This window comes from Protopterus annectens, chromosome 8.part0, assembly GCF_019279795.1.
Source record: "Protopterus annectens isolate FY-2018-M chromosome 8.part0, PAN1.0, whole genome shotgun sequence".
Taxonomy (NCBI): domain Eukaryota; kingdom Metazoa; phylum Chordata; order Ceratodontiformes; family Protopteridae; genus Protopterus; species Protopterus annectens.
This window is the reverse complement of record NC_056741.1, coordinates 713238796-713263244: the sequence shown is the minus strand read 5'-3', so window position 1 is coordinate 713263244 and position 24449 is coordinate 713238796. Positions and strand designations below refer to the sequence as shown.

General features: G+C 42.2%; 1 protein-coding gene across 3 annotated transcripts in view; it reads left to right on the top strand.

The window, feature by feature from the left end:
• Nucleotides 1-24449, top strand: part of DAP3 (death associated protein 3) — a 1113059-nt gene that overhangs the window by 906970 nt on the left and 181640 nt on the right. The gene's annotated exons all lie outside the window — the stretch shown is intronic.

The following is a 24449-nucleotide window of genomic DNA, read 5'->3' as shown; positions in this document are numbered from 1 at the left end:
AGGACTGCAACACTGAAACATGAAAAACATAGTACAGTTGTGTACAATTACCATAAATCTTGATGATTGAGTGTATTCACTGTTGCAGTCCTGGTTTTCCCTCCCTCCTTCCCCTTCTATCCTCTTTCCTTAGGGGGACATAAGCTTCCCACGGTGAGTTTTAGCCACCAGAACCACTTTACCATATTTCTGTGTGCTTCTGATGGGTTAGGGCAAGAAAAACTGATGTAATGGCGTCGGCTGCCTTGCTTTTTAGCACTGATGACCTGACGTCAGACTACAGGAGACAGCAGCTGATGCAGAAAAACATTGACTCTGGTATTCGGGCTAGCCGAGGGCTACCACAGCACGGATAACCCACAGGTGATGACTGCAACAGTGAATACACTCTAACATCTACATTTATGGTAAGTGTACACAGCTGTACTTTACAGTAACCAGACTCCCCTTTTCTTTGAACATCAGGTGACTCCTTGGCTACCTCCCTCAAGCCTCGTAAGGTAGGTCTGAAAGCTGTGCCTATCTCAACTCTACTTGCGTGACCCTTCCCAGCTCCCCTTCCACAGGAAGCTTAGTATCTTCTGACAGTGGTGCCTCCCTGTCACACTGGGTGCTACCACTCACCTTTGTCCTTGCAGTCACCTTGTCAGCAGGAACATCAGTACCTACCAGCAGCTGTGGATCACTTTCAGGCTCTCTGCTACTAGGTAGTTCCCTCCCTGAAATAACCACATCACCAGCCCCAGCTTCAGGCATGGGGTATGTGTGGGTCTGCCCTAGGCTATCAGACCTACCTGCCTGTCTCCTAGCCTGATTGCATGTAACTGCATGCACACAAGGTACTAAATTATTAAAACCATTCCCTATTAAGACATCTGCAGGGATATCCCCAAATGCACTTACCTGCTTGTTCCCTTTTCCACCCTTCCAGTCAAGGTGAATCCAAGCCTAAGGTATTTAGAATGGGGATGTTCATCATGTTTCACTGTTGCAGTCATTACATTTGGGTAATCTGCTGGCAGTTTGCCCTCAGTCGGCCTGATTAACAAAGTCTTGGGTCCTGCGTCGGTTGCTGTCCCTTCTTCCATGACGTCAGGTCGTCAGGGGTATAAAACATGCAGCCAACGCCATTACATCAGTCTTTCTTGTCGCGCGGTGCCTGAAGCAGAAGCAGTTAGCAAGTGCTGGTCAGCCGACTTCTGAAATTTCCGTTTTCGAGTTTCAGAACCGAAGTCTTCAAATTAGAGCTAAGTACCCCATTGGGGAAACTTTTTCTTGCTCCTTACCGATGTCAGTAAAAGTTAATAATTTTATTACTTGTGGGAAGCAAATACCTCATAAGGATTTTCTTTTGTACTGTATTCCTTGCCTAGGCCCTGACCACGATGTACCTTGCTGTCGGTTTTGTGCTTTATTCAATCAGCGCACTAGCCATCGTCGGTACATTTTTGCTTCAAAATAATTCAGTTCTCGGTGTAATTATCCAGAAATGACATCGGTTAGCCATCCGACTACCGGAATACCGAAAAAACACAAAAGAAAAAGACAGAGACAGGCCATTGAGGTCCAAAACTGCCGATGACGCTTCTCCTAAGCCAGTCGCCAGTTTCCGGTACTCAATGAGGCGCTTTCGCAGCCCCTGATACCCGCTACGTCTGATTCGCAGGCCTCTACTGAGACCCATTCGGAGTCCGATATGCCGCGAGATGCTCCACATATGGAACCCACGGATGTCTCTACCTTAGATGGGTCCAGAGCCGCTGAGCAGGCACTGACTTCTGAGGGTGTATTCAGGCCTACAGACTTGCATATTAAACCGACTCCAACTTCAGTGCTAAGGCATAAATCTCGATCTATGTCTAAAAAAACAATGCCCAGGCCACATGTTCAGGCCCCTGTGCCTAAAAAACAAATGATCAAAATGGCTGAAGATTTAATTACTCTAATCAGGGGTAGTCAACCCCCCCCCCCCCCCCAAGAGGCCTAGGATTGAATTTGACTATGAATCTTCTGAACAGGACTCTTGTTTCTTCTGACTCTTCTAATGATCTGGATTTGTCCTTACCTACTTATGAGGACTCTGATGCAGAGGACTCCATTCCCTCTGCTTCTCCACCTGAGGATTTCTCTCTTGGGGAAACTTTACATACCTTAAGGGAGCATTTCCACTGGGAAAGTCAGGATTTCTCTGAATCCAAAAAGAGGCTTAGTGATTTCCTTGGTCCTCAGCATAGGCTTTTGGCTATATCTCCTGTACTAGATATTGTTGATGTGTTTTTGGAATCCAGTATGGCCCCTGATTCCTTGCCTCCAGCCCCTAGCAAACCAGATAGGTACTACAGGGTTCCCGAGTCCCACAAATTCCTTTTCAAAAATCCTGTTGTGGACCCTGAAACCATTTCTCAGGGTCCCAAGGGAATTAAGGCTTCTACTGCTAAAAATCCTACCCCTTCTGATAGAGACTCCAGGGCACTGGATAGATGGGGTAAAAAGGTTTATACTTCTGCAACCTTAGCAATTAGGGCTTTAAACTGTCAATTCCATAAGCTAAAATATCAACAGCATATCATGGGACTTCTTAAACAGAAAATTATGTTGATTTCTGACTGTGTGGAGAATAAAGATTTGCAGGATTTATTGCATTCAGCTGAACAAGTTGGCAAACATACTTTGCAATGTGGTTTTGATTCCTTAGAGGCCTCTTGTTGGGCTGCTGTTACTGGGTCTGTGCTTAGAAGGCATGCTTGGCTTAAGGAGCAATCTCTGCCTGATCTTTTGGCTGCTCCTTTACAGCAGGACCGTTTATTTGGCAATAAGGCTGAAGAAGTTTTAAAAAAGATGGAAGATAAAGCTAAATCTATGCAAACTGTGAAAGATTTCTTACAAGTGCAACCTGCTAGATTTAGTAGGCATTGGCTTCTAAGAACAGGGCTTTTCCAGCTCCTTCCAGAGCCACTACGGCCAAACCCAGACTTTCCAAAACCACCAGGTTTCAGTCCCAAGGGACTTTCAAAACTAAGCAATAGGGTGCTTCCACTTCCAAATCTGGAAACAACAAGGCACCACCCTATGGCAAACAGTCTCAATGGCTTCCCTTTGAAATTACCAAGCACTTACCTCTTAGCCGCCCCTTTGGGGGAAAACTGGCTCTTCATTCAAGAAACTGGCAACTTATAACCCAGGACAAATGGGTTTTAAATATAGTGTCCCAGGGATACAGATTTCATTTCCACACGCTACTAACTCCAAACGGGTGGCCAGACCTGCCCCCAAATCAGTGGGAAGAGACTCAGAAACAAGTACTTTCCCTTCTAAACATGGGGGCTATTCAACTTGTACCAGAAGAGGAAAAGGGACAAGGTTTCTATTCCAGACTTTTCCTGGTACCCAGAAAAGACAAATCATGGCGTCCAATTCTGGACCTGTCTACTCCAAACACCTTTCTGGACATTCAAAAATTCAAGATGCTGACTCTTCAGTTACTTCCTATGTTAGGCAAGGATGCCTGGTTGGCAACTCTCGACTTAAAAGAGGCTTACTTGCATATCCCAATCCGGAAATCTTGCAGAAGATTCCTACGCTTCAAAGCATGCTGCATGCACTATCAGATGTTCATCGTGCATACAGCTGCAGTCATAATAGATGGGGTTTCCTGCCGTCAGGCGGGTCCTCGGTCGGCCAAATTCCAAAGTCTAGGTCCGGTGTCGGATGTCGTCGCTTCTTCCCTGACGTCAGTGCGACAGTGGTATAAAAGAACCAGCCGACGCCATTTTCTTCAGTCTTTCTTGCCGTGCGGTGCCCGAAGCAGAAGCAGTTCGCAAGTGCCGGTCGGCCAACTCCTGAGATTACGAATATTTTTCAACGAAGACTTCTTGAACGCTAAGTACCCCGTTAGGGAAACTTTTCTTGCCTCAGACCGATGTCAGACAAAGTTAATAATTGCATTTCATGTGGGAAGCAAATACCGCATAAGGATTTCCATTCCCTCTGCATTCCTTGCTTAGGCCCAGACCACGACGTCTCGGCCTGTCGTTTTTCTGCTACATTCAACAGACGCACTATTAAGCATCGGGCAGAGTTCGCCCAACACTATTTTGGCAAAAAGTTTAATTACATTATGTCGGATACTCTGACTCCAGTTTTGAGTAAAAGACGCAAAGATAAGGACCGACATACGAGGTCCACGACTTCTACCGACACCACGCTAAAGCCGACTACAGGTGCTCCGGTTCTCAATGAGGCGTCTACGCAGCCCCTGACTACCGATAACACTTCATTAGCAGTGTCTTCTGTGCCCGAGGTTGCAGGCTCTTTGGCCCACACCCCGACTACAGATACCGAAGCCACTCTTGGCAGGGAAACTCAGAGTTTAGATAGGCCTGCCACCTCTCAAGGTGTCTTCAGGCCGCCTTCTTCTTTTTCCATTAAGGCTTTCACTAAATCTAAAGCAGCCATGCATACTAAAAGACAAGCTCCACAGGGCCCCTCTCAAGGCCCCATGCCTAAAAAGCAGATGCTCAAAATGGCTGAGGATTTGATTACTCTTATCAGGGGTTCTCAACCCCCCCTCTGACAAAAGGCCCAGAGTGGAGGAAGAATACCCTTCCTCGGACCAGGCCTCCATTACTTCAGAACATTCTGAGGACCAGGAACATTCATACTCCCCTTTTGAAGATTCTGATGCAGAGGAGTCCATTCCCTCTGTCTCCCCCCTGCGGATTACTCTTTTGGGGAAACCTTGCATACCTTATGGGAACACTTCCACTGGGAAGGCCAAGAGTACTCAGACTCCAAGAAAAGGCTCTGGGATTTCCTCTTGCTCCCTCAGCACAGGCCTCTGGTTATACCTCCTGTCTTAGACATACTAGATGTGTATTCAGAGGCCAGCCTTAACCCAGATTCTTTACCTCCATCTCCAGTCAAGCCTGACAGGTATTACCGGGTTCCTGATTCACACCAATTCCTATACAAAAGCCATGCGGCTGACCCAGAAACTATTTCACAGGGTCCCAAGGGAATTAAGGCCTCCACTGCCAGAAATCCATTACCTTCAGAGAGAGATTCCAGAGCTTTAGAAAGGTGGGGGAAAAAGGTATACACCTCAGCCACCTTAACCATGAGGGCATTAAACTGTCAGTTCCATATGTTAAAGTATCAACAGTTTTTGTTATCTCAGTTGAAAAGCAAAATGTCACAATCTGAACAACCAGACTTGAAGGAGTTGCAGGATTTGTTGCATAGTGCAGAGCAAGTGGGTAAACATACCTTGCAATGTGGTTTTGATGCTTTAGAGGCCTCATGTAGAGCTGCTGTTACAGGATCAGTCATACGTAGACATGCTTGGCTCAAAGAGCAAACCTTACCAGATCATGTCAAAGCTAAATTATTAGATGCACCTCTTCAAAAAGATGTATTGTTTGGTGTTAAAGCTGAGGAGGTTCATAGGTTGGTACTAGGCTATCAGCCCTAGGGCCTATACAAGCCTAGCCATAACAATTCCTTGGCTATTTCTTCCCACATTATTTACTTTCCTGGACCCCTGTCTAGCAGGGCGACTGACGTGATCCCTGGGGTGAATTTCCTTTCTCCCATCCAATCGTCAAGGTTCCTCTTGAAGAGGTCCAAAGAGGCACTCTGCTTGACATGTATGGGCACTCTATTCCAGAGTCTGGGGAGTCTCTGGGTCAGGAACCTATCCCTCCAGCATGTTTTGTTTATTGTGATGACAAGGTTTAGATCCCTGGGCGTGTAGCTCTGAGGGATTGGGATTTCTTTAAGTGTAGCATGTCCAACAGCTCTGGGTTTGACATGGCCTTGTATGTTAAGCAGAGATCGCCTTTGAGTAGACGATATGCGACAGAGTATAGCTGGAGTTTTTAAGGCGGTCAGCGTGGGGCATCTGCTTTAGGCCTGTGATTCTTTTAGTGAGGTATTTCTGAGGCCTTTCCAGTTGTTGCAGATGTCTTGAGAGGTACATACCAAATGGGGCGTTGTATTCTATAATGGGTCTAATGAGGGATGAGTACAGTGGGACAATGACCTCCTTTTTCTGGATGAAAAGCCCTTCGTGATGAGGTGTGCCACATAGAAGGATTTCCTGACTGTTGTGGCGATGTGGTTATCGAAGGTGAGACCACTGTCCACCTGTGTCCCTAAGTCTCTTATCACACTTTCTGTGTTTAGTGTACTGCCACCTATATGGTAATTCATGGATACATGTTTTTCCCCAAAGGGGATAACAATACATTTCTTGGCATTGAGCTTGAGCCCATGGCTCTGGCACCAAGCATCTGTTTCTGTAAGGCCCTTTGTAGAGTATCCACATCATTTGGGGATTCAATAATGGCTCCCAGTTTGCAGTCATCTGCAAACTTTGTTAGCCAGAGTCCCTTAGTGTTGACCTGTACTTCAGAGAAGTAGATGCCAAACAAGAGCTGCCCCAGGACTGAACCCTGAGGTACTCCACTTGTCATTTGTCTGGAGCTGGATTTGGAGTCGGCTACTTTTACAGTGTGGGTTCTATCAGTAAGCCATTTAGCAACCCATTGGGTGACATAGGGATTAATGCCCAACTTAGTAAGTTTATCTATGATTCCAGAGTGGGGATGGTGTCAAAGGCCTTGGCAAGGTCTAGATAGGCTGTGTGGACCACCTTACCCTTGTCCATGGCTCTGGAGACTGATTCAAAGAAGTCAATCAGGTTCAGGAGACAAGATCGACCCTTCACAAACCCAAACTGGGTGGGGTCCAGTGTTTGAAGGTTGCCAATGTCTTTGTTTATAAGTTCCATGATAATACGCTCCATGGCCTTGCAGATAAGGCTTGTCAGACTGATGGGACGGTAGTTTCCTGGATCCAAGGTGGATCCCCCCTTGTGGATTGGGATAACTGTAGCTCTGCGCCACTCAGTGGGCACGAAACCTGAGGTGAGGCTATGATTAAACATGACACTTAGGTGAGGTGCCAGTTCATATTGTAGTTCATGTAGTACACAGCCCGGGATGTCATCTGGTCCCATGGATGCTGTATTCTTGGCTTTAGAGAGTGCGTTTTGTACCTGTGTGGCCGTTATTACTGGAATTTGGCAATTGTCCGGTATTGAGATGGGCCATTTAGGGGGTGAGAGGGGGGTGAAGTTGGCACTGAATCGATCTGCCAGGATATTGGCAATATCCTTTGGATCAGTGTATTTAATGCCATTCTGTTTTAGCTCAGAGCAGATCTGAGCATTGCCATTTAGATTCTTGACACAGTTATAGAATGCTTTGTGGTTGTCTTTGGAATCTTTGGCAATTTTATTTTCGTAACTAGCTTTGGAGGATTTTATGAGGCATCTCAGTTTCTTACTGAGGCTAGTAAGGGAGTTTTTTGCATCCTGGGATTTTCCTCTTTTCTGCAAAAGTTTCTTCCTTTTGTTGTAAAGTTTGTTTATGGCAGGGGACCACCAGATTGGCTTCCTTTTTTTGGATGAGAGCATTTTGGTTCTATTTGGGATGGCACGATTCATGCATGAGTGGATGTGCTCGTACAGTACCTTAGTGTAGGATTCAGCAGTTGAACTTTCAGTTCCCGTCTGCATGGGTAGATGCATGGTAGAGGTATTAAAGAAAATGGAGGAAAAGGCAAAATCAATGCAAACAGTGAAAGATTTCCTACAGGTACAACCTCCACGTTTCAGTAGAAATTGGCCTTCAAAAAATTGGTCCTTTCCAGCCACGGACAGACCTCAAAGAGGGTAGATACAGGCGCCCGAGGGGTAGAGGGCAATCTCAAGGATCATTTAGAGGCAGACAATGGCAGGCACCTACACCAAGTGGTGGTGAGGATAGTTCACAGCCATTCAGAAAGCAGAACCAATGACTTTCCCCTTTGCATGCCAAGCAAGGCTCAAATGGAAGCACCTTTAGGCGGAAAACTGGCATTATTCTCGAAAAATTGGCATATTGTCACAAAAGACAAATGGATCCTGGACATTATAGACAGAGGCTACAGATTCCACTTTCACACCCTTCCAAAAATGGAGAGGCATGCCAAACCTGCCACACAATCAAAGGGCAGAGGCACAAAAACAAATTTCAGATCTCATGGACATAAAAGCTATTCAAGAGGTACCTGCACAAGAACAGGGTCAAGGTTTTTATTCCAGACTATTCCTGGTACCAAGGAAGGGCAAGGATTTGAGACCTATTTTGGACCTATCCATCCTAAACACATATTTACTCGTACCAAAATTCAAGATGCTCACATTACAGCAGCTTCTTCCCATGCTGGGCAAGGAGTCTTGGCTGGTAACATTGGACCTCAAGGAGGCATACCTGCATGTCCCAATCAGACAAGATTGCAGAAGATACCTCAGATTTCTTGCAGGTTCAACCCATTATCAATTCTCTGCATTGCCCTTTGGCTTATCTACTGCGCCCAGGGTGTTCACAAAATGCCTGGCATCAGTAATTGCCTTCTGCAGACTTCAAGGGATACAAATATACCCATATTTGGACGACTGCCTGATCCAAGCGGACAGCAAACACATACATCTGAAACACCTGGCGTTTGTAATAATGTTGTTGAATTCTCTGGGATACACAGTCAACAAAAAGAAATCAAGACTAATACCCTCTCAAACAATTTTCCTGGGTGCCAGCTTGAATACAAACACCCAGATGGCCTGCCTCATGCCAGAGAAACAAGGGCAACTAACTCAATACTTCAGAAAACTGGCAACCTTCACCAGGCTGACTGCAAGGAAAATCCTGCAGGCTCTGGGATTCATGGCATCTTGCATCCTGCTAATCCCATGTGCAAAGCTGCATATGAGGAAACTTCAGTGGTACCTAAAAAACTTATGGTCTCAACACAGCCACAGTTTGGAAACAATTATACCACTAATTCCATGTCTTCAAAAGGAATTTCTGTGGTGGGCTCAAGCATGCCAAAGAAACATAGGTCTCCCATTCTGCAAACCTCAAGCAAATCAAGTCATCACAACAGACGCCTCGGACTACACCTGGGGGGTGCACATGACAGATCGGTGCATTCAGGGCAAATGGTCACAAAAAAAAAAGCACCTACACATCAATCAAAAGGAAATGCTAGCAGTAATAAATGCTATTATGGCTTTCAAAGACCTACTGCATCCAGGCCAGCTATTGATAAGGACAGACAACACCACAGTGATGTGGTACATAAACAAACTGGGAGGAACTCATTCCTATCCCCTATGCAGGCTAGCCATGTCTCTTTGGAACATGGCTCTGGAATTACAAATCCAACTTCAAGCACAGTTCCTGACAGGCAAGGAAAACATGCTGGCAGACAACCTGAGCAGAAATATGACAGATCCACACGAATGGAGGTTGCATCCTCAAGTTTTTACAAAGATAATTCAAGCATGGGGAAGGCCAGACATAGATCTCTTTGCCACCCACAGAAATTACCAATTGACAAAATTCTGCTCAAGGACCTTTCATCCACAGGCCTGGAAAGTGGACGCACTCTTTCAGTTGGACAACAATGACAGTTTATGCCTTTCCACCTCTTCCTCTGCTGCCCAAAGTTCTATTAAAAGCCAGAGCAGGCAGACCAAAGATGATTCTCATTGCTCCAGACTGGCCAAGACAACACTGGTACCCACTCCTGAGGAGCCTGACGCATTCCCCACCATGGATCCTGCTTCTAATGCCTCTTCTACTGACTCAGCACAACTTCAAAACTCTTCACAGTCAGCTGAAAACACTCAATCTAGCCGCATGGAGGATTCCTTAAATTCACAACAGACCCTACTCTCCAAGGAGGTGCAGGATGTCATTTTGGAGGCCAGAAGGCCTTCTACTAGAAAAGCCTACTCCGCAAAATGGAAACGGTTTTGTGCCTGGAATCAGAAAAAGGGTCAGAATCCTGGAATACTGAATTTACCTCAAATATTACTGTACCTAGCTGAGATGCTAAGCAGTGGCTTTTCATTCTCCTCCATCAAAATCAATGCCTCAGCGATTTCTGCAAAATACAACACTGATCCTCCTTTATTCTCTCACCCTCTCTTAAGATAGTTCCTCAGAGGGGCTAAATATAAAACCCCCAAGGAAGCAACCAGTACCTGCTTGGGACCTCAATTTCATTCTAGAAAAACTGACCCTGCCTCCTTTTGAGCCAGCTGCTTCAACAAAACTGCAATATTTGTCATGGAAAACGGCATTCCTTCTGGCTATCACCTCAGCACGCAGGGTTTCGGAACTACAAGCCCTCATGGCTGTGCAGCCTTTCATCATTTTCCATCAGGACAGAGTTTCCTTACGAACCAATCCTTCCTTTATGCCAAAGGTAGTATCCAGGGTAGCCTTGAATCAGGCTATCCACTTACCTACCTTTTACCCTAATCCACAAAACAAAGGGGAGAGACTACTACATTCCTTGGACGTTCACAGTCAGCTCTGCTATTATTTGGACAGAACAAAGCCTTTCAGAAAATCAGAGCAACTCTTTGTGTCCTATGCTACAGGTGCTCAAGGGAAGCCTACTTCCAAACAGACAATCTCAAAATGGATAGCCCACTGCATACGCTTTTGTTACTCTTTTTCATGGTAAAACTGTATTTACAGGCATCAGATCTCACTCCACAAGGGCCACAGCTACCTCTGCAGTTTTCCTCAGGGGGGGTTCCTACCAAAGATATTTTGGAAGCAGCCACTTGGAGTTCTGTACATACTTTCTCCAAGCACCATCACCTACCATTATACTCCAAATCTAGAGTGGGCTTTGCCACTGCAGTCTTGCAGGGCATCCTGGCTCCTCCTAGTTCCACTTAGTGCCTACCACCCCTTTTTTAGCTTTGGGATTCTACCCATCTGTTATGACTGCAGCTGTATGCACGATGAACATAGTACAGATTTGTACCTACCATAAATGTAGATGTTAGAGTGCTAATACAGCTGCAGTCCAGGTTTCCCTCCCTCCTTCCCCTCTTGGGACAGGCCTAATGGCTAACACCTCCTCATACAACCTAATTGGGGTATTCTTTTATGGTGTATTTGCTTGCAACTACTGTTTTTTGATTATATTGCATTGCAGTATTACATAAATTTATGTTTTACCTTCCTTTTGGGGGCACCTGACATCTGGGGCAAGAAAATGGCGTCGGCTGGTTCTTTTATACCCCTGTCGCACTGACGTCAGGGAAGAAGCGACGACATCCGACGCCGGACCTAGACTTTGGAATTCGGCCGACCGAGGACCCGCCTGACGGCAGGAAAACCCATCTGTTATGACTGCAGCTGTATTAGCACTCGAACATCTACATTTATGGTAGGTACAAAACTGTACTTTCTCTGCACTGCACTTTGGCTTGTCTACTGCGCCCAGGGTATTAACAAAGTGCATGGCTCCAGTTATTGCATTTTGTAGGCAAAGAAATATTCAAATATATCCATTCCTGGATGATTGTCTCATTCAGGCAGAAAACCAGGCCATTCTTCTAAAACATCTGGCATTTGTAAAAAGACTTCTAACCTGTCTAGGGTACACCATAAACGAAAAGAAATCTCAACTGGTACTCTCTCAAAAAATTACATTCCTGGGTGCAAGCTTGAATACAACTGCCCAGATGGCTTTCCTTACGCCAGAAAAGCAAATTCATTTGGTGACTTACTTCAAACAGGCAGCCACAAAATCCCTTCTACCTGCAAGGCAAATACTGCAAGCCTTGGGGTTCATGGCCTCATGCATTCTTCTAATTCCATATGAAAGGGTGCAAATGAGGAAACTTCAGTGGTACTTAAAAAGTTTATGGAGTCATCATTGTCACAGCCTGGAAACAATGATTCCTATCGTACCTTGCCTGCTCCCAGAGTTCCTGTAGTGGGCAGAGGCCTGCCACTAAAACAAGGGACTGCCATTCACACCACCCCCTGCCACCCAAACCCCTAACTACAGACGCATCAGACTATGCATGGGGAACTCATCTGGCAGGGAAGTGCATTCAGGGCAAATGGAGCCCAAATCAAATGCACCTTCATATCAATCAAAAAGAAATGCTAGCTGTTCGGAATGCACAGACGGCCTTCAAGGACTACCTTCATCCAGGACAATTTCTGATAAAGATGGACAACACCATGGTTATGTGGTACATAAGCAGGGGTTACACATTCCTACCCCCTCTGCAGACCAGCCATGGCATTGTGAAACACTGCCTTGAGCTACCAAGTACAACTACAAGCTCAATTCCTGCCAGGAAAGCAGAATGTTCTGGCAGATGAACTAAGCAGAAATCTCATGGACCCTCACGAATGGAAACTGGAACCATGGATTTTTCAACATGTTGACATGCAAATGGAGGATCCCAGACATAGATCTTTTTGCCTCACCCCAGAACTACCAGTTGGACAAATTTTGCACAAGAACTCATCACAAAACAGCCTGGAAAGTGGATGCTCTGTCCTTCAGCTGGAAAAACCTAGCAGTCTATGCCTTTCCCCCTCTGCCTTTGCTCTCCAAAGTTCTACTAAAAGTCAAACAGGACAAACCAAAAATGATTTTGATTGCTCCAGACTGGCCTCGCCAACACTTGTACCCACTCCGCAGTGCGTCACGCATTTCTCCTTGGCACCTGCCACAGACACCTTCCTTACTGTCTCAGCAGGAGAACCAAATTCTGCACCCTCAGCTCCAAACATTGACTCTTGCAGCTTGGCTGATCACTTAAATTCACCCTTAGCATCCCGCAGAAAATCTGTGATGGATGTCACTTTGGAGGCGAGAAGACCTAGTACTAGAATATCTTATGCTGGCAAATGGAAAAGATTCTGTGCCTGGAACCAATCACATGGGATGAGCACAGCAGTGCCCAATTTACCTCAAATTTTGCAGTACTTAACTGAGATGCTTCATAAGGGCTTGTCTTTTTCTTCCATAAAAATCCATGCCTCAGCCATTTCAGCTCATTACAACACAGACCCCTCCCCCCCCTTCTCTCATCCTCTTCTAAAGCAGTATCTCAGAGGGGCCAAAAACTTGAGACCACCTAGGAGAGCTCCAACCCCTGCCCTGCAACCTTAACTTTGTATTGGAGAAACTCACTCTACCTCCTTTCAAGCCAGCTGCAACTTCAGATTTAACATTTCTTTCCTGGAAAACAGCCTTCCTTTTAGCAATCACTTCAGCTAGAAGGATATCTGAATTACAGGCCCTTATGGCAGTGGAGCCTTTCATCATCTTTCATGCAGACAGGGTATCACTCAGGACCAATCCATTATTCATGCCCAAGGTGGTATCCAGTGTGGCTCTTTATCAGTCTATTCATTTGCCAACTTTCTTTCCCAATCCACAGAACAAGGGAGAGCGGATTATGCATTCATTGGATGTACACAGACAAATTAGATTCTTCTTGGACAGGACTAAATCTCGAAGAAAATCTGAACAACTTCTGGTAACATTTGCTGCAGGGGCAGAGGGGAAGGCTATTTCAAAGCAACCATTTCTAAATGGATAAGTCATTGTATTCATTTCTGTTATAATCACCATGGAAAACCTATCCCCCAGGGGATCGGATCTCATTCCACCAGGGCTGCATCTACTTTAGCAGCCTTTCTCAGAGGTGTTCCTACCAGGGATATTCTAGAAGCTGCTACCTGGAGTTCAGTTCATACTTTCACCAAGCATTATCACTTACCAATTTTCTAAATCCAGAGCTGGCTTTGCCACTGCTGTTTTGCAGGGACTTGTAGCTGGTCCTAATGCTATATAAATCCATCCATGTAATGGCGTCGGCTGCATGTTTTATACCCCTGGCGACCTGACGTCATGGAAGAAGGGACAGCATCCGACGCAGGACCCAAGACTTTGTTAATCAGGCCGACTGAGGGCAACCTGGGTATCTTTCTTGTGCAGTGATGCCCTGTTTGTGAAGTAGAGATCCCCTTTTCTCCCCAGCTTATGTAGAGAGTTACATTCTCAGTCTTGCCAACCAGATTCTCATGTCCTCAGGCAAAGTGCTAAGGGCCTGTTCCCTCACCAAAAGGTCTGCCAGCCTTTCAGAAGTGGTGACCTGACACCTACTCACCCAGCTAACTCAGCAATATAATCATATACACTTTCATCTACCTTGTGTGTATGCTCATGAAACACTTTTTTTCTGTAAGTTTCAGGTGTTAACTTAAAACAGTCCAGTAAACATTGTTTTACTCTAGCATAGTTTAAAAAATCAGTATCAGGCAATTTAGAAACAGCAGTTACAGCTTTTCCATGGAGTAAGGGAGCCAGGAACCGTACCCAGAGCTCTTGGTCAACATTATGCTGTTTACATACTCTTTCAAATATTAATAAAACTGTCAGTTATCCCCCTCTGCAAATTGTGGAAGAAATTTACTGACCTTTATTGCTTCCGGCATCCAGTTATTCCCTTCCCCATTACCTTCATGACCCTGACAAAGGGTGAGCATTTCTCTCATGTTGATGCTGTTTCTCCTCTTCTTCAGCCTCCAAATGCCACAGTCTCTCCTCAATCTCCAGATGTCACAGTTCATGCTGACATTGCTTCTCCTTTTCTTCAGCTACCAAATGTTTGGCTTCCAGTTGCAGTCGCTCTTCAGTCTCCAAACCTTTGGCTACCAGTTGCAGTTTCTCTTCGGTCTCCAAACGTTTGGCGTCCAGTTGCAGTTTCTCTTCAAGTCTCTTTTACTCCAGATGGATTCTTAAGTCCTCTGAGAAGAAGGTGAACTATCCTATTTCCGAAGGCTGCACATCCCCATCACAAGGCTGGCTATCTTCCTGGTTGCTAGACCATGCTGCAGCTGTAATGAAGGCTGAAATCATATTATCTTTAATCAGGTTGGTATACACCAGTCCTTTGGCTACACACACCTCAGCCAACTGGTTTTGTCAGCTTGCTATAATCTTCTGCTGACAGCTTTGCCTGGTTTTCCTGACTAAACTGACTTACAAAAATAGATAATTGTTGTGAAACTGAAACTCTGTTTACCTTGTGGCTGTTGAGAGCACACACACCTTCAGTGACAACTGCTTACGGGTTACTGAAGTTCACTTAATATTGCACCACTATGCCAAGAGTGTGTGACAAACCTCTTTAACCCGACCCAGTAGTCAGGGAACCTCAATCCTCACCACTGACACCAGTGAGGGACTGTCACTAAGAACAGGAACTGATTTACATAGTATTTCAGATGCACCTGTGCATCATGTGCAATTTCCCTCAAGCACACTAGGAACCTGCCCCAGAACTGGGACTGGACTTTGTTTCTCCAGATCCCAAACAAGACTCACCTTGGAGTACTGTATCTCAGTTCCAAGTATCTGACACACACACACACACACACGAATATCTGATGTTTCACACACATACATGGGATAGGCTGACACAGATTCACCAGATGTCCCCTTTCTCCAGACTACAAGGTTAGACTAGATTGCTGCCACCAGTCAGTTATTCTAAGGCTCTAACAAAGGGTAACCAGTTATATTGTGTGAAATTAATACTGATGTGAATGGTAGTGTGTGACAAAAGCAGTAAGGCTCATCAGAGTGGCCAAAGTGTCACTAAAATAAGCACAAGTACTCTCAAGATGTTAAAGGTATTCTCTAAAAGACCAGCCACAATGAAAAAGTATAGAAATATTTAATAATGGATAATAAAATAGAGAACAAGAATAGTCCCAGAAAATATAAAAATAACATAGTTAAATGGAATCTCACAGATGCAGAAAAAAATTAACTTTTCTCACTGTATTATTTCTAACTGAATTAAAGAGAAACTATCCCTAGTTAACTCATTTAGTATCGCAAGACAAGATGTACTGCTGAGATGCTCACTTCCACATGGCAAGATGAGATACTTCACACTGTGGCTGAACTGTTCAGCTAACAACTGATCTGTGATGACGGACATAGATCTTTTATATCAGGTTCCAAACAAAAACAAGCAACAAACTGCTGCTGCTAGAGTTTTGTCCTTCAGCTAGTTATAGAATGACATCACATCTACTCACCTGACTCTGGCACAATGCACATTCACAACTCTGTCAAGATTCTGTTGCAGCATGTTTAACATAAGCAACTTTTACAAATACATTTTTTATACAAGCAGCTGTAGAAATCAGTGTGACAGTCAAATGATACAAGACTATTTACAAAACTTCAACCAGCCATGTTGGCATTTGCCACATATGCACTGTCCCACTTCTCCTGGTACAGCTGCAATGCCTCACAGTATCACACCTGGATAATGTGATTATTTTGCCCTTCAGGTACTGATGGAGAAGCTTGATGTACAAAATTAGATGCTTACCAGTAGGATATTTTATTTATATGGCAGAGAGTTTTCATTCTTGTGCCAAAACAGGAACTAGGACCTCAACACAGCACCACTGTCCTCTGATAAGTTCATGGTTGACCTATGTTATCATTAAATTGTATCTTTCAGCATAGCACCCTGTAATACCTTAGACCCAGCAAAGGCAAGTTTGCTACCCGTTTGTAAAAATGACCATTGATAAAGCTCCTCTCAAACAAATTAGTGTGAAAGTCTACTAATAAATGTCATTGCTATAATTCTTTGACAGTGCCGAAGTGTTTTTTTGGTGAATCATTTACTCGGTGCATTTTTTTGTCTTTTAATACAACAGATGTTGGATTTATACATCTACAGATGTGTGTGTGTCCAAAAAAATATATATATATATATATAGTCACACATTGTGTGTGTGTAGTATACATTTTGTGTGTGTGTAGTATACATTTTGTGTGTGTATGTGTGCGTGGGTGTATATATATATATATATATATATATATATATATATTTATTTATTTATATGAAATTACACAAACATTCATGCATATATATGTGCAAACTGGCACTTGTTTGTTTGTATTGGTAATCGTTTCAGATATAGAGACACATTAGAGTGTGTCCTGAAACACGGAGACTGAATGGCTGAAAATAATGATTTCCTGAAATATTCCCTTTTCTCTAAGCTATGGCAATCTCTTAGTTGGTATGTATACGTTTGGTAGGTGTAAGGGGGCTTGCCCATGCAAAAAAAATAAATAAAGGAGAGGAACCGTGTTCAAGATTTGGTCTTCTGGACTTTTGTCCGTTTTGTTTTGGCATGTAGGCACTCAGTATTTTGAGTGACATTTCAATAGGGAGACGTTTATATGTATGAACACATGTCTGCATAGTTAGCAACTATATTGCCAGGCTGTTACTAAGGTTTTTAAAAAGTTTAAATAGTGCTTTCTTATCTTATTGGTGCTTTTGGTGTTCCTACCATAGGAAAAGCTAAAATGATTTTAGAACTTCACTTAGGTGAATTGGATTAATTGCACAATGTTCATCATACTGATCACTGTTTTGCAGTTGCCTTGGCTATATGGGTAATATCTTGCCAAGGATATAACAAACAGCCAGCTTCCATTAGGATATCTTCTATTCTCCCAGACTATCAGGCAGCTTGTGCTAAGTAAAAGATGAGGCTTATTCTTCTAGTTACCATAACGTTTTTGCTTGATGTTGACTGAGTTTATCGTTGTTATTCTTCCAGTTACCACAGTATCAACCTTATTACCAGTAAAAGACAAGGCTGGCCCTTAAGAGCTTTACTGCTGCCGAAGAGTATGCTCCAATGAGGCTTTTGAGGATGGATTGTTGGCTTGTGCTTTCCTTTACTTGGTAGATAGGTTCCCTTAATGTCAAAACTGTACTGTACTTTTAAACTTTTGTCAGTTTAAAAGTAATAAGAAGTAACAAAACGTTTTCTTTGGAGAAATTGTTTTATTTTCCTGTTGTGAGGCTGGTGTATGGTTTTAAAATACTTTTTACTGTGTTTTTCTACCTAAAAGTAACTTTTTGTGGACTGGTTGTTTTTCCCAGCAACTGATGCTAGTCTTCCCAGGAGAAAAGCACTATTTTCGTCTTGACCATGGAACAGTCTACTGAGCCCACAGCTGGTCCTGCTTCCAGCCACAAAAAAAGAAAAACATAAGTAAACAGCCTTTGCCACCGTAGCAGGTAGGCGACTCTGCTGTGGTCATTTGTTGTACCTCAGACCACTCATCTTTTACCCTGGTTTCCTCTGGTGTAACACCTACAGCCACTATGGACCAGAGGTTAGCCATATCTTCTGTGGCTTTTTGGGTTCCCTCAGAGAGACTCTTGTCAGTCCTGGGAGAAGGAACTGGAAGTTTTCCCTGTTGTGTCAGAATATTGTGCCCATCCATGGGGAAGCTGCTGTTGCCTTTGCTAACAGTGTGCGTCAAAAAGAAACAGAAAAACCAAGCATGTGTCTACTCCTCCTCAATTTCCTTTAAATAGGAGCAGCTTACTTGGTCTGGTTCAGTATTTATTTCATGCTGTTTGTTGATCCTCCTTTTTAAAGTAGATTCCTTTAAAAGAAAAAGGGATTTATCTCTTCCTGAAGAGATTCAAGATTCTGAATCTGAACAGGAAGCTGCTGGGACAGGTGCATTTTTTTCACAGCTTTCTGATTCACACTCTGAGGAGAGCTTGGTTTCTGATTCTTCCTCTGGATGTTTATCTGTCTCTGAGACTGAGAGAATGTGCCAGTGTATTCATTGGGAGAACACTGACATTTCTCAGTCCCTCAGAAAATACTACGAGTTAAGAACAATTTTCCAGAACCTACACCCATTCCTCCTGTTCTATCTGCTTTAGATGTGTGTTACTGCCTACAGTTTCATGATAGTCAGACAGCTGCCCCTTAAAAAGGCAAATAGGGTTTATAAAGTTCTTCATTCTTTTAAATTTGTGTACATTATTCCCAAACCTGACCCCAGTAGCTATAGCTTTAGTTGATCCCAGTGCTGCTTAGCACCTAGTTAAATCCAATTATACTTTTTCTTTTAAGGATGGGAAAGTAATTGATGGGTAAAGGGAAAAAAGTGTATACTTCTACAACTTTGATTTTCAGAATTTTAAATTGTCAGGCTCACATGTTAAAGTTTGTTCTGACAAATTGTAAAACTATGAGGAATGGTTTACCTTCAATTTCTTCTTGTGAGGAAAATGTGCTTTGCATAACTTAGTTTATTCTGTTGCATAGGTCACTACTCATTGTTTACAGTGTGTGTATGACTCTGCTGATACTTCTTCCAGGGCTATGATCACTGGTAATCAAAACCACACAGCCAGTGTCCACACAAGGCAGTAGATAAAACTGTTTATTCTCTCTAACGTCTTGGCACAATTAACTTCAAGGAGTATAATACATTCACAAACACCTGCCCCTTATATAATGAGCACAAGTAAGCACTTAATTCAGTAAAAAACAATTGAAGTCAAAATTAAAGTAAAATCCGCCAATTGAGCTCCACATTCATTTCCTTAGGAATAATAATATCAAATTTCAGTTTATACAAAGCCTCTTTATATAAAAGTCTGTTTTTAATACTTTTAAGTAAATTTGGTGAAATACTGTTGGGGCTTCCTAAATTCTTTAAAAGATGCTAATGAATGGATGACCAGAAAGCTCAAAATATCTCATAAAGTTGGTAAGAATATAAAAGATTTCTTAGGAGAAAATTTGTTATGCCCCCATCCAACTTCAACATTATGATTAGTTATTAGGGCACAATGGTTTGTGGAAGGTGCAGAGCCTGTAAATATATTACATCTAATTTTGGCAGAATTAATGGACTTCGATTCAAAGTATAGGGTCAATTTAAATGCGACACTGATGGCATTATTTATGCCCTGAAGTTCCCTTGTAATAAATGTTACATTGGAAATCTAAAAGAGCTTTTAAAACAAGGGTCTTGGAGCATATTTGAGATATTGACAATAGAATGGAACAAAGTACAGTGGCAGAACACTTTCACAGATCACATCAGGGGCAGTCCATGGAGTTAAAAGGAACCATTCTGAAAAAATAGACAGCATTTGTGTTGAAGGAAAAAGTATTAAAAACAGACTTTTATATAAAGAAGCCTTCTATATACTGAAATTTGATGATTCCTAAGGGAATGAATGTGGAGCTCAGTTGGCGGGTTTTAATTTAATTGTGGCTTCAATTGTTTTTTAATTGAATTATTAAGTGTTTAATTGTGCTCATTATATAAGGGGCAAATGTTTGTAAATGTATTATCCTTGAAGGCAATTGTGCTGAGATGTTAGAGAGAATAAACAGTTTTATCTACTGCCTTGTGTGGTCACTGGCTGCGTGGTTTTGATTGCTGCTTTTCCTTTGTGTGGTATACATCTATGATCACTGGTACTCTTTTGAGGAGGTTTGCATGGCTGCATTATCAGAACCTCCCAGTTGATGATGAGATTTTAAATTCTTTCTTGGAGAAATTATGTTTGGCCCCTGTGCTACAGAGGTGATCAAGAAGTGTGATAAAAGGAGCAAGCCGGTCCAAAGAATCTCTAAGATTTTTCATCCCTCATTTTCCAGATTTTGCAAGGGATTTTCCATGTCATCATCCATTTTTTAAACAAGAAACATCATTATTAAATTATCAAGTATGATATAGGCAATCATACATTTATATAAATGAAAACATACCATACCAACATAGTTTTAGTTGCAAATATTCTACATCACAAACCATACTGACATAATTTTAATTGCAAACATTATGCATCACTTATCTATCCAGTCGTCAGTCAAACATTACATAGATCATTCTAATCCTGCCTTCTTTTAAACCTCATTCCTCCTCTGCATGTATTGTTCCACAATTCCCATTTTTCTATGTAATTTGCTCCTACCCTTTTCTAAAGATCCCAATTCTATTTGTTTTATGCCTGTTACTATGGTCTCTACTTCTAGTACAGTTGGTTTAGACTTTGATTTCCATTTTGTAGTAATTGTTTTGTTTTTTTTGGCAGCTGCCATAATTAGATTCAGCAAGGCATTTCTGTGTCTAGGCAATTCTGATTCTGTCTCATAGCTCAAAAAAATCATTTCCTTAGTTGCACCAATTTGCTATCCGAGTATCTCTGACAGAGTAGTCTGCAGGGAATCTTTTAAGTTTGTAATCCACACCAGTACCATTGTCAGGCGAAGCAATAAAGCCACGGATCGATTCTTCTGTGAACACTCGTTTATTAAGTAGAATCCAAGCAGTTGCAGAACCACAAGCACACAAACTTCTTAAGCTCTCCATTTTCGTTTGATAAACTTCATCAGATGTGGGTCATCCCTAAATTGTCACTCAGAATACACTGCTTTCCTTAATATCTTTCACAAATAGCAAGAATCACACTGCCCAGGACATCAAGGAACGTTTAAGTTCAGCAAAAGTGTTTCTTAAAATCTGCTGATACCGGCTGTGCTTCGAAATCAAAATCTGCATATAGGTTTATGTGCAGAGTTTGATTTCCAAGCACGGCTGGTATCATCAGATTTTAAGAAACACTTTTGCTGAACTTAAAAGTTCCTTGATGTCTTGGGCAGTGTCAGTCTTGCTATTTGTGAAAGATATTAAGGAAAGCAGTGTATTGAGTGACAGTTTAGGGATGACTCATATCTGATGAAGTTTATCAAATGTAAACGAAGAGCTTAAGAGGTTTGTGTTTGTGTTGGTGCTTGTGGTTCTGCAACTGCTTGGAATCTACTTAATAAACAAGTGTTCACAGAAGAATCTATCCATGGCTTTATTGCTTCGCCTGACAGTGGTACTTTTGTGGATTACTAGTTTTTTGTGCATTGGTACCTGCTTGCTTGTTGTTTGTGGATTTTATTAATCTTTTATGTTTACCAACTCATTAACTCCAAAAACATGTTCTCAATTACCTCTTTCTTCACCATATCACCTCCAACATTTGGTGTCTACCCAAGGAGAAATTGTTTGGTTTCCACTTGGGATATAAAAATACCTATGTAAACACTTCCAAGCAATGATCGTAAATCATCTGGACTTTTTTGCACATTTGAGAGACGTACATATATCCCCCCATTGTTTCTTTGTGAATTACGTATCCAATGTCTTTTCCCATTTCCTTCTAACCTCCTCTGATTAATTCTTATAATTATCATGCACTATTTTATATGCTGTAGTAATTATTCCTTTTTTTAACAGCAGCTTCTATTGTTCTCGATTCTATTAAAAACTCTACCAGTGCTTGTCTTTTGCTTAGGATCCCCCTGTTTCTTTTCTCTTTGCCTATACTCTGATATCAATCTATCCTGTGGTCCAAATAAATTCTTGGCCTTTTCCCGTTCTGTTACTTTTCCTTCTCTAATTATTTGCTCCCAATGCCTTGGTTCTTTTGACAATTTTCTTCAATAAGTTCCAGCCTTGTCTTGCCTATTGTCTGTATCCCTAATGGCAGTCATCCTTATTGGCAGCATTTCCCTTCTCCATTCCCTTGTTGGATTACTACTTAAAATACTTTCTGTTTTATGAGTATAATATTCTGTATGATGATTATTATTCTCCTTAAAGGCCAACATCCAAAATCCTAGCTTCTTGTTTCTTGAGCTCCACCCCCCCCCCTTTTCAACATCATCCCTTTCTACTCTGAATTACAAGTTTCTGCTTGTGCTATGTATAGGAGTCTTACTTTTGTAGCTCCGAAATACCCCTTCAAATTGGGTATTCCAAATCTGGCCTTGTTCTACTGGAAGAATCAGCTTATCCCACTTGACTCTTGCCATCTTCCCCTCCAAGATAAAGTCCTTTAGCTCTTAATTGCTATCCACAACTTCTCCTCTGGTTGATAAAAAAATATGTCTAACCTGTGTATAAGACTAAAGAGACTAAAAACATTTTTACTGCTTGTATCTTACTATCCATATCTATGTAACACAGCTTCATTTTCTCAGTTTTGTATTATCTTTTGTTTTGTCTCTTCCCACATATCCTTAGCTGCCTCACCAAAATCATTTAATCCATACTCATAAATACTTGATTTTATCATGTTCCCATAAATATGGCTATTGTTGAACTTATTCGTGTATGGGTACTTAATTTGCTGCTATTGCCTTTGTTTTAGCTTCATTAATTTTGTATCCTGAAAAGATACAAAACTGCAATGTCTTTTCTGGTTTTGTCAGGTATGAAATAATCTCATCTACAAACAGAGCCAGCTTTTCTTGACTACCATACCAATTATATCCTTGAATTTCTGATTCTCCTATTTTTTTGCAAGTGGTACTAAATATAATGCAAACAACAAAGGGGAAAGATGACACTCCCACCTGGTTCCTCTTCTCAAGCAGAAATTATCAGAGGGCCCCACCCATTTTAATTTTTGCCCCCTATCCCTCATATAGCCTCCTAATCAACCTTATATTTTTTTCAGGAAATGCAAATGCTTTCATTGCCCTGCTCTGTCACATTCTTTCTCTGCATCAGGACCCATCAACAGCAATGGTATTTTCTTATATTCTGCTTCCCTCTGAATCTTCAACATGTTCCATTAATGTTGTCAATTGTTTGCCCTCCCCTCCACAAAACCAGATTGATCCATATCTCTCAGTTGTGGTATTACTTTTGTCATTCTTTTAGCCATTATAGACATGAACACTTTATAATCATGGTTTAGTATTGAAATGGGCCTGATGGATGTTTACCCTCTTTAGGTATTACAGCTACCAATGCTTACTTCAGGATGTCGGTACTTTTCCTTTTAAAATACTAGTAAACAACATCATCCAGATCTTTATCAGTTTTTTTTTTCCTCCTAGCTTGCAGACTTCCACAGGAATGCCATCTTTTCCTGGGGACTTTCTTGTAGATTGCATATATATCCCCTCCTGTCCTGCCTGTTAGTAATTGAGCCTCATCTACCTCTAACCATGGCCTATTTAATTCTTCCATAAACATTTCCATTTGTATCTTTTCTTGATTTCCATATTTCTCTGCTTTATGCAAACTTTTATAGAACTTCCAAAATATTTCTAGTATGTCTGCAGGATCTGTTGTTGCTTTCCTTCTTACAGGCTCCCTAAACTTGGTGACCGCCCATTCTACTTTCTGTTGCCTGAGTAATTGTACTAAAGAATTTTGTGCTCCACTGTTATCAAAAAACAGTTGCTTAACAGCAGTCTTTCTGAACTCGTGCATATTATTGAGGTAATCCCTTATTTTCTGGTTAGCATTCTGCAGTTGATCATCTTCTTGTTCTGTGAGATTCCCCCTATTCTGGAATACTTTCACATTTGTCAGTCCCTCTAAGTAATTCTTGTTAGTACTTAACCATAGCTCCCTTTCTTTTATTTCCACCCTGTTTTTAAACTCAGTCTTAAATTTTGTCCCACTGTCTAGCTATATTATCAGAAGAAATTTCTGTCCTCTCTAATAACTCCTGAATAATCTCCTCTACCTGTTCCTTAAATTCCTCTCTTTTCAATGGATAGGTGAGAAAGCACCAGTGTCTCATTTTTATTTCATTGCCCTATGTTTTTATTTTAGTTGTTATTGGCACATGATCTGAAGTAGTTATGGGGTGCGTATCAAGACCTTCAATGTTCCTGTGAAAT